Below are 14038 nucleotides of genomic sequence, written 5' to 3' on the forward strand. Positions count from 1 at the left end.
CGGCCTACTGGGCGCCGCCTCGGAGCGGGATGCTTGCGCTGGGCGGCGGCCTGAAACCGGGCCTGCTTCGGCCCCTGAGTCACTGGATTAGGGAAGGTGTGGCCGGAACGCTGCCCTGCCCTTGGCCGCTCTCCACCTGTGGTTCCCGAGTGCAGAACCAGGCCAGGGTTGCCATGCCGCCCGTGGAGAACCCCCTGCGGGGTTTGGGTGCCTCGTCTCAGTCCCGCCCGCAGAGCTGGCTTTTCTCAAACCTGGCCTCTCCCTGAAAGGCATGGGTGGCCTCACCGTGGCGTGCCCTTGGCAGTGTGACCCCAGGGACCTTGCGACTGCGGCTAGAGGGCCCCTGAAGGCAGAGGTGGTTCTGAAGGGTACTGAGGCTGCCCGCCTGCTTGGGTTCCTGTGATCTCGTAAGGACGAGAGGTGGTCTGGCTGCGTCCCCCCCTCCCGTGTCCCTGGCCATGTCTGGCAGAGCCGACCGCACGCCTGGCTGAGGAGCTCACATGTGTCCCTGCCTCCCCTTCCGGCACCTGACAGCAGTCGGTCTGATGAGCCACCTGTTGTCGGACCCTGACAGCAGAAACCTGCCATTTGGAGGCTTCATCAGATCCACGCTTTGGGAGCGATTTCACATGCCTGAGGGGCCTGACTCAGAGCCCCCGTGTCGCCCAGCATCTCGGCCCCATCATGCCTAGATCCTGCCTTTACCTCCCCTTCCCGGCAAAGGCTCCCCCCACTGGCCCGTGAGGAAGTGGCTGGGGCAGAAGCAGTCACTGGACCGGAGATCCGGACCGTGTTCTTCTGGGCTTCCTGGGCTGTAGGGGCCTGTCAGGACTTGACACAAGACAGCTCTTCGTGGGCTCTGTCCTTCTGCTCAGCTCTGTGTGGACACCGAGGGTCAAAGCCGGCCTGGGAGCAAGACTTGCAGTCTTGGGCTGTGTTCCCTCAGCCCCGTTTGGCAGCCCAGGCCTTGGGGCTGAGCACGGAAGGGGCTCGGACGGTCTAGGAGATCCCTTCTCGGGGGCCCCTGGGCTCAGACGACCAGCTCACCTGCCAGGGGGCCTCCACTGTACCAGCCTGGCCCGCCCTGATGAGAGTGTTAGGGGCCAGACTGAGCCTTTGCCAGGAGACTTTAGTAAACGTCTTAATCGGATCCCCGTCTTCTCAGCGGTGGCTCTGGTGAGAGCAGGAAAGGTCTTCCAGCGTGTTTTCATGTCCCTTGGTGTCCAAGGGCCTGCTCTGGGGCCGGAATGTCAACAGGGGACAGCAGTCCCTGGCTGGCTCTCATCCTGAGGACAGGCTGGGGACCGAGGGGCCTCTCGCCTGGTTACTGGGGTTCCTGCTTAGAAGGGACAAAGAGGAGCCTTCAGCCATAGTTCTGTCTTGAGCCTGTTTCCTGGGGTGACATGGGCTGCACAGGGTCTGTGAGGACCTGGCCCGAGGCCTCTGCTGCCAGCTTGTTCCCGCTCTGACCCATCCCGTGTCCTAGCATGCCGCAGGAGGCTCGCGGAGGCCTCGTAAACCCCACCCTACAGCAGCATGCCCGGGCCAGCCCTGGAGTCCCGGGGCCCAGGGCTCTCCCACGGCAACCAGTCTGGCCTCGAGACCTTGTCCCGTGACCCCACCACGTCGCCCCCGAGTCGAGGTGCCCCACGGAGTGTGTCTGAGGAGGAGAGCAGCTCTCTGGATTTCTCCCTCTGGCAGGAGCTGGTTTCCAGGGGGTGGTGACGCCGGAGCCTCAGAGGCAGGTCTCCACCCTTCCCTGGGGTGCCAGCCCCTGGGGGGTACAGGTCCCTGGAGTCCCTGGCGTTGGCAGAGGGCGGGCATGTCAGGGGCAGTGTGACACCCTGACCGTGGCGTGGCGACCTGGTGTGCAGATGACCGGTTCCCTCCGGGTGGCCTCTGTCCCTGTGTCTTGCAAGAGTTCAGGCAAGTCGGTGCTTGAGAAGCTGCTTTTAGGAGAGCCGACATCCGCTTGGACAGTTAACAAGGGAGCACAATGGGCAGCTTCATAGAGAGCTGCTGTCACTCACGGAGGAGGGTCCTCCATGGGGCCTCATGAGGAGCTGACAGCGGTGCCTCCCCACAGCTGGGGGCACGGCCTCTCCTCTGCTCCGCGCTGGGCCAGGGGCTCTCCATGGCTGCTGGGGGTGTCGGTGCCGTTTGGGCCTTGGGCCTCGCTCTGTCCACTCCGGATGAGGTCCCGGGGGCCTCCTGTGACCTGGTGTCGGGCTTCACTCCCCCAGGTGACCTTGGTCACTGGTGTCTGCTCTGGGGAGAAACATAGGAAGAAACCCTGCACTGTGTTCACACTGCATGTGTCCTGGCAAGTCACACCAGGCAGAGTGAAAGACGAGGCTGAGCGGTGGCGAGCTCGCTGGAGACGAGCCCCGGTGCACGCGTGAGGTGGGGAGAGGCTGTGAGGTGTGCTGTCCCCTCTGCCTCCCGCAGTGGCTGCAGATGTCTGCCTGGGCCCACGCCGTGGGGTCCACGGGGAGAAGGTGATGGACTCGGCGCTCCCGCCAAGCCCCGTGCCCACCGGTGCACTGCCACGGGTTCATGCCTCCTCGTCCTCCTGCCTGGGCGGGGCCCTCTGAGGCAGCACCTCTGCCATCCTGGACAGGGGGCCTGGGGCCCCCGCCTGTGCCTGCAGGACGCACCTGAGGATTGGGCACCAGGAAGCCTGGGGCAGCTGGGATGCTGAGGGCCCATCAGACTCGCAGGCATGTCTGACGCACGCCTAGGACCTAACCTGGAGCAGGGTGGTGTGAGGCTCAACGGGCGGGGCCGCGTGTGCCCGGCGTCGCCTCTGTCCTGAAGGCCCGGCGCCCGGGCGGTCTCACTACGGTCTCGCTGCGCCTTAGGAGAGTGCCTCCGTGAGCATCGCTGGCTGCTGTCATCGCCATGGCAACGCCGCCATCAATTTTTCTCTTGCTTCCCCCCCTCCCCCACCCCCCCACCCCCTCCCGCAGCTGCCTTCTGTGAGCCGGAGAAGAACCCACTTCTCCCAGGGAGGGGCTGGTGGCCGCGGATCTGGGAAGGCGGGGTCCCCTTGTGCTGTCTGAGCTCTGTGTCGCATCCGAGGGGCACTGACGGGGCAGCGCCCCCCAGCCCCTCCGCTGTGTTCCCCGTAAGAGAGCACTGTGTTTGTGCCTTGTTCGGGCATATGCTAATTAGCTCCCGGAGGCGCCTTCCGCTCTGGAAGCCACCAGAATAATAGAGCAGTACGGATATTTGCCTCAGAAGGCTCCAGAAGGTGCTGTGCTCCCAGCCAAGCGTGAGCAGCTGACCCCTTGGCTCGGAGCCCCTCCTGACCATGGCAGACACCAGAGACCTGAGCTTTCAGTGTCCTCAGTGGTCACTGGTGACTGCAAGGAACAGCATGATCCCTGAGTAACCACAGTGTGTCCCTCCCGCTGGGTCCGTCCAGCTCCAGGACACCAGGCTGGACGTCGAGTCACCACAGAGAGGTCAGATACCTTCTCTGCACCCTCTGGCTCCGTCTGGGACTCTGAGGGCTCTCCTGGCGTGTGCCTGTCCCCAGGAGGAGGCAGAGACCGTCAGCGAGTCCCACCGGCCCCAGCGCGGCACGCGCGCGCACACGTCACATGTGCACACGCAGGCTGTGTTGGGCTCAGCTCTGCTTCTCCAGGGCTGGTGGCCAGATGCCTTGTGGCAGTGCCCAGGCAGGGCTGGGGCTCCCGGCGGGCCCGTGGCTGCCGCAGTCCGCCCCTGGACTCTGGGTCCCAGCCCCCCGAGAGCCCAGCTGAATCGCAGGATTCCAGCGGCCTGACTGGCAAACGGCACTCCCTTCTCCCGAGGGCTCCCACCCTGTGGGCTCACCACGGTCCACGCCCTCACCCCCGCCCTGGCCTCAGGCTCCTGCCACTCCTCCAGCGAGGCCCCGGTGGCTCTGGCCTGGCCAGACTGCTCTTGATCAGAGAGTGCACCTCTCTGATCATATCTTGTGGCCCCTAGGTTTTTGGGCTCCCTCCTGCTTCCCATGACCCCTGCTCCCAGTTCCACCCAGGCCACCCCAGCCCCTGCCTTGAAGAATCCTGGGGGCTGTAACCCCTGGGCCCTGGAGGGCTTCGGCCTTTGAGGGAAGCATCTGCAGCCCGGGGGCCTTCCTGCCTCTGCCGGTGGTCACTTCCGGCAGTACCAGGGCATGGCTGCCCCTGATCTGGCACACAGTTTAACCCCCGGGAGGGAGGAATGTCGGCCACTTGAGGTTGGGGTGGGGGCCTTGGCAGGTGGCACACATCTCCTCTCAAGCCCTGCCATGCCAGCCTCCTGTGCCCTGGGAGGGGGCGATGGGTGTGTGCAGGGCTCACCCCCAGCACCGGTCCCGGCTGCTCCCGGGGGCCTGTGTGGGCTGAGAGAGTCTAGCTGTGTTGGGGTGCCAGGCTTGACTCTGCCCTGGCTGCAGGCTAGCAGGTTATGGGATCAAACGGAGGGCTTGTGGCAGCCCCAGGGAGACCCTTAGACGAGATGGGGCCTGACTCGGGTCCCCGGGGACCTGGGCTCACATGTGCGGGACCTGTACCTCTGGGTGCCCCCCTCCTGGAAGCCGAGTGCTTTCTGTGAGCCCCCAGCATGGTCCAAGAGCGCTGATCTTCCCAAGCGGCCGGTGGGCCAGGCGCGTGGCCTGTCGCTCTCCCCTGTGTGTAGCGCTGCTGAAGATACCCCCTTCCTTGCAGCTTCAGTTCCACTGGGTTCCCCCCGACACTGCCTTCGTGCGTGGCCCTCCGTGCACAGCCTCTCTCATCCACAGGCGCTTGGGACCCTCTCCCAGGCTTGACTTTGTCACTGGGCATGAGGGGCATCAGGGGTGGGAGGGAAGGAGCCACCCTTGGTGCCCCCCCTGTTGACCACGAGTGGGTGGTGGCCCTGCCACAGGCACAGGCCTGGCCCCAGGGGACTGAACATTGGCCCCAAGCTGGGGGCTTTTCCCATCTTCTTGCCTGTTTCCTTACCCACTTCAACCACCATCATGTTCCTGCTTGCGGGGGGTGGGGGGGAGGGTGTGCGTTGATGTCAGGGTGGTGCTGCACCTAGATCCCATGCTGTCACTGTCACTGCTTCTTGCGGGGGCCAGTGTGTGTCCGGCCCCGTCCCTGGGGCAGGGACTGTGCCATGTGGCTGGCAGGCCCAGCCCCCCTGATCGGGAGGTGCACCGTCTTACTGATTTAATCATGGCACCAGGTACAGACGTCCGAGCTTAAGCCATGAGAAAATGAGTTCAGCCCAGAGCAGCCATCCTGGGGCTCCTCCCCTGCAGGCCCCTGCCATGTGAGGGTCTTTCACCCCCCACAGGTCACCCTCCCTGATGAACACCCTCTGGTCTGTAGACTGGCCCCAGAGCAGAAGCTGGTCTCTGCCCCAGGGCTTGTGTCCCGCTGTGTGCGGCAGTGGGTTCTGGAGGCCCCAGATTGGGGTTGGACCCTCCCCCCTTGCTCCCCGACTCAGGGCTCAGTTAGCCTCTGCCTCAGAGATCGAAACTGCCTTCCCTGAGGGCCTCCAAAAGTAGAAAACAGAACTAGCCTACGATCCAGGGGTCACACTACTGGGTATGTACCCAGAGAATACGAAAATGCTGATTCAAAGGGATACGTGTGCTCCCTGACGTCTGTGGCAGCACCGTCGACAAGAGCCAAGTTAAGGCAGCGGCCCAAGCGTGCATCGACTGGTGAACGGAGAAGGAAGCGGTCTGTGCACGTGGACTGTTACGCAGCGATCAAAAAGAATGAAACCCTGCCATTTGCAACAACATGGACGGAGCTGCAGGGTATTATGCTGAGTGAAGTACGTCAATCAGGGAAAGACAAATACCGTATGATTTCACTTACGTGTGGAGTTTAAGAAACAAAAAACGAGCAAAGGGGAAAAGAGACAAACCAAGAAACAGACTGCTCGCTACGGAGAACACCTGACGGCTACAGAGGGGAGGTGGGGGGGGCAGGTGACAGGGCTTCGGGAGGGCGCTTGTCGGGACGAGCAGCGGCTGACGTCTGGAAGCGTGGAGTCACTGTATCAGACCCCCACGTCTAGTCTTACACCGGACCTTAACTAACTGGAATGAAAAGAAAGAAACCGCCCTCCTGGGCCACCTCCACTTGGGGCCTCCGCTTTCTCTCCCTTTCTTGGATTCATCAGGTTTTACACGTCCCACACTGGGTTGTCTCTGGACCTGTCAGTGTGGAGGTGATGCTCAGCGGGCCTTCCAGGGGGCACACCTAGCCCTGGCCTCTGGCAGCTGCCTCTCCATGCTGAGTTGCTCACCTTCGCAGTGGGGTCAGCTCAGGCCGCAGGCCTTCGTGGAAGCCGTCCCCAAGCCGGTGTCCTCGGACCTGTGTGGCCCTGTGGCAACAGTGTGTTCCTGTGTAAGCCTCAAGGGGGCGCTCCCTCTCACCCTGGTGAAATGCCGTCCCTGCTCCTTGGGGGTTAGGCACTGGCGGGGTGGCCTGGGGGGCTTTCAGGAGGACCCTGGTCCCTGCCCCACCATCGCGGGTACGGATGAATTGCCGTCCGGGCGCGAGGGAGCCCCCAGGCCCAGGCCCCTCCCCACTGGTCTTTTTGCCAGTCTGCCACATTCCCGCTCCCGTTCAGCTTCTCGTCATTTGAGGGTCACGAGAACACGTATCTTCTGCAAAAAGAAAAGGGAAAAAAACAAAAAGCCAGAGCGAATCTCCACAAATGTTGGTGTCGTGAAGGTGTAGGAGGGCTGTGCAGATCCAGACGAAGACCCCGGCACCCGAGGAGCAAGGCACGAATCCCAGCACCGCGCATCCCTGGGCACCTGCCTGTGAGCCTGCAGAGGACCGAGCGGTTCTGAGTGCTCAAAGCCGCGTTCAGATGGACAGAATGCGGAGTTCCTAACGGAGAGAAACAAGATGGCCGTGCGGGCCCGGATTGGGGGAAGCTCGCAGACGGCCTGCCCGCGTTCCGGGTGCACGCTCTAGGCTGTCGAGTGGAGAGGGTCCGCTTTCCTCATGTGGGGCGGCCATGCTGCACGAGAGCGTGCACATGTGTGTGCACACCCGGCAAAGCAGATTCGGCAAAACCTTGGGGGCCAGGGGACCCAGGTGGCGGGTAGACGGGTATGTATCATTCTTGCGACCTTAGGAAGGTTCAGAAGGTCGGGCTGGGAGGAGAGTGTGTACTGTGCTCTAAGCCATGGGGAAGAACGGACCCATTCAAAGCCATGACTCACGGCCCTTTGGATGGCCCGCAGTTCCCACTGTGTTTACCCAGGGCCACCAATGGAAACTTCTGGGTGGGGCCGTGCCCGCAGGCCATCCCGCAGCCCACAGGGGAGTCCCGGGTGCCAGCCAGCTGCTGCGGGGGCCTGCCTCTCACCTCTGGTTCCCGTGGGAGGCGGGTCTGCACCTGTGCCGGTCTTGGGTTCAGAGAAGCTGCCGGATGGGTCTCCCTGCTGCCGGCCGCTCCTTGTGCTCGTGGTCTCTGTGCCCCATGGTGTCCACCAGGAGCCCTGGGACCCTGAGGCCGTGTCCCCATCCGCTGCCAGCCCCGCGGACTTGCAGCCCTGCCGTCCAGGCCTGTCGTCTGTGCGTGTCTCCCAGGAGAGTGCAGCGGTGCCAGGAGGAGGGCCTCTGTTCCCCGAGTCCCCTGGAGCAGCACCTGGCACAAAGCGGGTGCTCGCTCAACAGCCGTGGGCCAGACTGCAGAGGATGAAGTGTGAGCAAGCCCCCAGGCTGCGAGCAGCTCACCTTTACCTGTGTGCGGTTCTCATGCTGAGACACCGGCTGGGACTTTGTAGAGTCTGTATCTTTAAAAAAATGGGTACATGTACTTTTTTGTAGTTTTCAAAGGTTTTCCGGGTTCTGAGACACGCCGCAGGCGCGGTCCTGCGACCCTGCATGAGTGTGAAGCGGCTGAGGACGTTCCACTCTGTGTTGCCTGGCGGCACACCCTCCATGCTGTCCTTCTGGCAGTTCCGAAAGCCCCTGGGACGCATGGCTGACGCTTCTACAGCACCTGCTCACAGGACGCGGCGGTATGCCGGTGGGCACTGTCCTCTCCCGGGTTCCGTCCCGAGAGCCCCGGGCCTGCCCGGCTGCCCCCCTGCCGTGGGGCCCCTTCACCTGCACCCCTGTGTCTGCGGCCAGGCTCCCCATTCTTGCACCCTGCCATGCTCCCTCTGTGTGGCTGGGGTCTCTTGTTTCTGCCTTTTTCTCTCCTTGGTGGGTACCTCTGGTTCCCAGGGGCTGGGCAGCACCTGACTCCGTGGGTCTAGCTGGGCCCCTCCATCCTCGTTCTGGCAATGAGTTTCCTGCCGGGGCCAGCGCAAGTTTTTGAGGGTCTGTTGGGAATTTTTCTGTAAAAGCAGCATGACTGAGTCCTGGTGCCCCCTCTCGCTGTGACCCCAGGGTTTGACAGAAGCCAGAGCCCACTTCCCCCCGAGGACAGCCTCCGCCCTCCCCTGCCCGCCCGCGCGGCTCTGGGGATGGCTGCCTAGTCACCTGGAGCGGCCGGGACATCCGTTCCTCTGAGAATCTGCAGCTTCACCGGTGGCATCTGGGCATCCAGGCTCGTCTGGAGGAGCCTCGGGGGGGCCTGCGGCTCTGGACTGCCCAGCCTCTGACCCCCACACGTGGTGGCTCTGGCCAGGGAGGTCCCGCTCTGCTTGGCTGCTCTGGGGTCCGCCGGTCTGGGAGCGGTTTTGCTGTAAGCAGGTGGGCAAACTGCAGAACGGGTGTCGTGAAGACCAATGCGTGCAGGAGAGCACAGGGCTGTGGTGCGGTCAGATGCCCCCCGACGAGGGCGGACTGTCGCAGCACTGAGCCGGTGGCGTCCACCTGTCCATTGACAGACAGCTGGAAAAACAGCAAGCTTTCAACCCCTGTGCCGGGTGTCGTTCATCCGTCAGAGGGGTGACGAGCTGACCCGCTACCACACGGAGGAGCCTACAGAACGTGCTCCATGGGGAAGCCAGGCACAGAGGGCCCTATCTACGTGTACGATTCCATTTACGTGGAATGTTCAGAACGGGGAAACCCATAGAGACAAGGACTGATGGCTGCGAGAGCCTGGAGGGATGGGAGTTCATGGGGACGGATTTTTTTGTGGTGATGGAATGTTCTGGAATTAGGGGTGGGTGGTTGCTCAACGTTGGTGCATGTCCTGGAGGACAGAGTTGCTTGTCAGGGGCACAGAGGCCTGGGCTCTGGCAGCTCCATGTCCAGCCACCCCGGCTCCAGCACCATGTCCTTGTTGGGGGCCCTGTCCCCACTGGAACGCTGGACAGTCTCTGGCCTGTCACCCCAGGGCTGGGCCACCGCCCTGAGGCACCAGATACCCCAGCTGGCTCCCAAGGCCCCCCAGCCCGTCTTCAGCTGCATGCGGACGTGTCCACGTGCTCAGGCTCCCAGGTCGGGGATTGTCCCACCGTTGTCCTGTGTTAGCCCCACAGTGGGCTGTGCTGGAGGGGAAGGTGAGCGGCACGTCCTCCATGTCTGTGAGCAAGCGCGGCGCGTGTGCCTGTGTGTGCGTGTGTACCTGTGTTTGCGTGTGCGTGCGTGCCTGAGCGCCTGTGCGCACGTGTGCCTGTGTGCACGTATGTGTGTGCGTGCATATATTTACATGAGTGTGTTTCGTGGGTACATGGATGCACATAACGTGTGTGTGCTGGCTGCCCGGCCCCTGCTTCTCCCGGGGGATGAGCGTTGCTGTGTGTACGCTAAAGACGTTTGAGGTTCCAGGGAGCATCTGAAACACTAAAACTCTGAGCTGAGGGGTGTGCAGCGGAGGTGACTCACTGCTGACCTGGCTGCTTGACCGGCAGGGTAAACACTCAGCAGGAGGGTTGGAGAGGACATGGCCTCTGATTCAGATGCCTCAGTGTTCTGGACACTGCTGGGTCCTGTGTGAAGCCTGTGTGTGTGCGTCTCTTTTCTTGTCCGTGTTCCCGGTGGCCTTGACCCCCTCCCTCACCCGCAAATCCTCCTGCACACCTGTGAGCTGTTGAGCTTGCGTGGTCCCCTGGCTCCAACCCGGCCACCAGGCCTCAGGGTTTTCTGACTCACTAGCCCCGTGTGTGGCAGGGGCTGCTCTCCCATGCCCACCGTGCCCTGGGCGTGGGCACCTGCCACCTGGCACCCCTCTGTTGACACTCTTTGGAGCCCTGACGGTTCCTTTCAGGTGGTGGTTCTCGGGCAGAGTTATCCCGCCCATCTGCTGTTTGCTCTGGCAAGGCTGAGTCTGAGCTGCTATTTTAAACCCGGTTTTTCAAGTTTAGGACCTGCCTGAGCTATGAGCCCAAGACATGAATTCCCCGGGGCCTGTGCATCTGCACTTAGTGGAGGCCAGGGAACAGCCTGTGGCCTCCTTCCAGGGAGGGGGTCCCCACTCCATGCTGTCTCTCACGTGGGGGAGATGGGGTGGAGAGAGTCATGGAACCCAAAAATCAGACACAGCCCTGGCCAGCTCACTGGCGCTCAGGACCTTCCCGAGCTTGCCTTCAGGACCCAGAAAGCACAGTGGAGGAGACAAGTGAGCATTGGTGCGGACGCCAGGGGCTCTCTGTTGTTTCTCGGGGAGTGGGGCTTGGGGCGCAGCCCTGCCCTTGCCCCCTGCAGCCAGCTCAGTGCACCCAGCAGCGCTCCAGGGGTCCAGTGCCTGGCAGGGGCTTGTTCACCCACCTACCACCGCCTCGCATGGTTCGTGAGCATATGGCTTCTAGCAGCTGCTTGTAAAACGCAGTTTAAAAATTGCCTGTGTGGGCTGGATGTGCAGCCACGGGTTTGCAGCTTAGAGCTGAGTGTGCGCACGGGCTGTGTGACCGACAGCACGGCCATGGCGGGGGGGAGGGGGTGGGGGGGGAGGCGGGCCTGTCAGTGCGGGCAGCGGCCAGGGGAGACTCCGGGGTGCTCTGAGTGTGTCGGCGGCGGGGGGGGGGGGGGCAGTGGCCATCGTTCCTCATGAAGCTTCACGCACCTTTCTGGATGTCAGGAATTCCTTTCCTAAAGGAATTGCTCTTCACCAAAGTTCTTAACTGTTTTCAAACGTTTTCCTTGAGCTAGTTGCATGCAGAGTTTTTAGGAATTACATGTTTTTCATTCGATCTTGATGTTGACTTATTGTTTTGGGGCCCAAAGTGTGGCCGATGCCGTGGGTGCTGCCCCAGTGGGGAGACTGCTGGACTGCGCCTTGCTTGTGTCTGACTCACAGACTTGATGGCCCTCGTGAGGGCTATGGGGGCAGAGGGTGGGTGTGTGAGGGCCGTGCCCACCGGGCCACGTTCTCGGGCTCTTCCCCACGCTGGCCAGACCTCGTGCCCCGTGAGCACTGCCCCCCTTGGCCTCAGTTTAACCGATTCCCACACGCCCACGGGCAGAGAGCTGGAAGGTGGGTCCAGGGCCCCTGACACAGGTAGACCCCCGTGTCACAAACAAGACCCCAGATGTTTTCCCCACCGCAGAGTGGTGGGTGTTTGTCCTGGGAAAGTTCCGGAATACCAAAAGCACAGAGAAGCAGAATCAAGCTGGAGCTGCCACTCTTGGGTCTTAGACGGATTCTGAGCATCTGGAGCTAAGACCTGTGGGTCTGGGTCTGCTGTGGGCGCCGCTCCAGCTCCACGGGGCGCGTCCCCGCCGCACACACCAGAGCGGGAGTCAGAAAGTCCGAGGCGGCCCCCCGCTGTCTCACCCCAAGCAGGTGCCAGTGGGGCTCGTGGTCTGTCACAGGCAGGTGGCGGCAGCCTGGCCTCGTCCCCGAGACCACCCTGGCTACTCGCTCCTCTTTGTCTCAGTGGCTTCCCTCCCACCAAGGCCGGCAGCCGGGCTCCTTTGTGTCACCTTGTGTCCCCTGTCATTCTTGGGCTCTTCCCTGACACACCAGACCCCCAGATTCGGGATTGGGTAAGAGGACAGCCAAGGCCAGGGGAGACTCGATCTCTCCTGCAGGGGCTGGTTAGCTCATCTCCCCGCCCCGTGTGCGGTTGGCCACTGACCACATGTGGTCACAGCTCCGACCCGACCACAGGAAGCCACGGCAGAGGCAGGGCCTTCTTCCCAGGGCCGTCCACACTTGTCCTGTCCCATCTTGGGGCGCCATCAGGCCCAAGGTCAGGCCTGCATTTGGAGCAGGTGCAGGAGTAGCTCCGGGAGCTCGGGGCACTGACGGGCGTTCCCCGGCTGTGGTTCTGGCACGGGCATCTGTGGCAATTCCGCCGTGCGATGCACTCAGCACACGGAGCTCCCGGGGTCTGCCCCTGCTTGTGCATGTCTCCTCCCTCAGACTCCTGGGTAGGACGCAGCCCAGCCCCTGAGCTGCCTGTGTCCACGGGGCTGCAGCAGACTGCCTGAGGGAGACGCGTGTGTACACACTCCCTCTCACACCCACACACACTCACACGCCGTGATGGTGGCACTGGCCCTGCCCGCAGGCCAGGCCCCAGGGGTCTGTGCTTACCCGAGTGGCAGGCCTGAGGGCGTCTCTGCCCTACATGGGCTCAAGGCTAGCTGAGGAGGTGGGACACGTCAGCCTTGCACGGCCTGTGGCAGGACAGTGGGGTCTCAGCCGCCAGGTGAGTCAGCTCCTTGGGACGTGCTGAGTCCCTTTCCCTCCCCCCGCCCCCGACAGAAATCTGGGGCAGAGCAGGTGTTGGACACGTCCTGGACTTTGGACACTGGACACATCCAGTGACACTGAGAATCGGACAGCAGAGCTCAGGGCCCTGCAGGGCGGGGTTCCACTGGCTCAGGTGGAGCCTGCTGACCGATAGGCCCGCGGTGTGGTTCCTGGTCACAGTCGAGGCTCAGCGTGTCCCGTGGGCGTCACGGAACAGCCAGTGACCAGGAGAAGTGGACCTCCCCAGAACCCTGTGGTGCCTCTGGGAGGGAAAGTGACACCGGTGAGGCCATCCGTGCGGCTGGCAGGCAGTGCCACCCCATCAGGGTGCAAGGGCCATGGGGCCTTGTTTCCATTTCTAGCTGGCCTTGCCGCGGGCCAGGGTACCCCTCGTACTGCCCCCCAAGAGGGTCTCTGGGTCACGTGGCCCAGGGGTGAGTAAGGAGAGCGTGCTGGTGTAGGCAGCACTGCAGGGATGGGGTTTGTCGGAAATGACCACCCTCGAGGGCAGAGTGGGTCCTCTGCTCCGTCGTGTCCGCAGCACGTGGACAGCATTTGCTCCGTGAATGGCGCCGAGCGAATACTCGCCGTTCGGGTGAATGCAGCCCGACTGTCCATTCCAGCTCTTCTCTCCGAGGAGACGGCTATTTGCCCCGGGGCGGGGGTCCTTCCCGCCAGTGTTGCGGGGCTGCTGGGCAGCCCTGAGGGTCTCAGGGGGCGGGTGTCCTTGAGTGGCCTCTGGCCTAGAGCTTCTGTTTCCTGGGCCCTGACTTGGGGGTGACCACGCTGGTGTCGTGGGCTGTGCAGCGACCCTCCCTCCACGACCACAACCCGAAACGCTGCGCACCTGCTGATCCCAGTGACCATGCTTCAGGATGGCAACTGTGTGGAACCTTCCGGAGCTTTGGGAGGAGGACGACCGAGGCTGAGCCCTCCCCCGTCCCTGCTCTGGAAAAGGTGCCTGCAGAGCTGTGCCTGGCGCGCCCGTTGTCCCTGGAGGCCCTTGGTGAGGCCAGCCTGGCGCTGTGCACCTCAGGAGCCTCCTCGGGTCCCTCCCCTCTGGGGCCCACAGCCAGGTCTTGTCTTGGCCCCACGTAACTCGCATGGAGGGCACGGGTGGTGGGTTTGTTGGGCCCCTGTGCCACCTGGGCCCGGAGTGGGTGGGCCGGCCACGGTTGGCGGCTACGTGTGGGAGCGGGACGTGGGCTGAGACATACGTGTGCTCGTGGGCTCACTCGTGGGCTTGAGATGTGCGGACAGAGGGCCTCCCAGCTTCTTGCCTGTTGTGAACCTCAGCTCTTACCCACCATCCCCAAAGTCGCCCAGTGGTAATCCTTGTCATTCTAGAATCTTCCATCTTGTCTTCGTGTTACCAGAAGGAACAGTGTTCTCTCCCCTGCCCCCGGTGCCCCTCTGCCTGCTGGTCACCCGCTCCCCAGCCACGGAGGGT

General features: G+C 63.0%; 1 protein-coding gene across 6 annotated transcripts in view; it reads left to right on the forward strand.

Moving 5' to 3' along the window:
- Window positions 1-14038, forward strand: part of BAIAP2 (BAR/IMD domain containing adaptor protein 2) — a 66650-nt gene that overhangs the window by 26153 nt on the left and 26459 nt on the right. The window lies entirely within an intron of this gene.

Source organism: Zalophus californianus, chromosome 16 (assembly GCF_009762305.2).
Source record: "Zalophus californianus isolate mZalCal1 chromosome 16, mZalCal1.pri.v2, whole genome shotgun sequence".
Lineage (NCBI taxonomy): Eukaryota > Metazoa > Chordata > Mammalia > Carnivora > Otariidae > Zalophus > Zalophus californianus.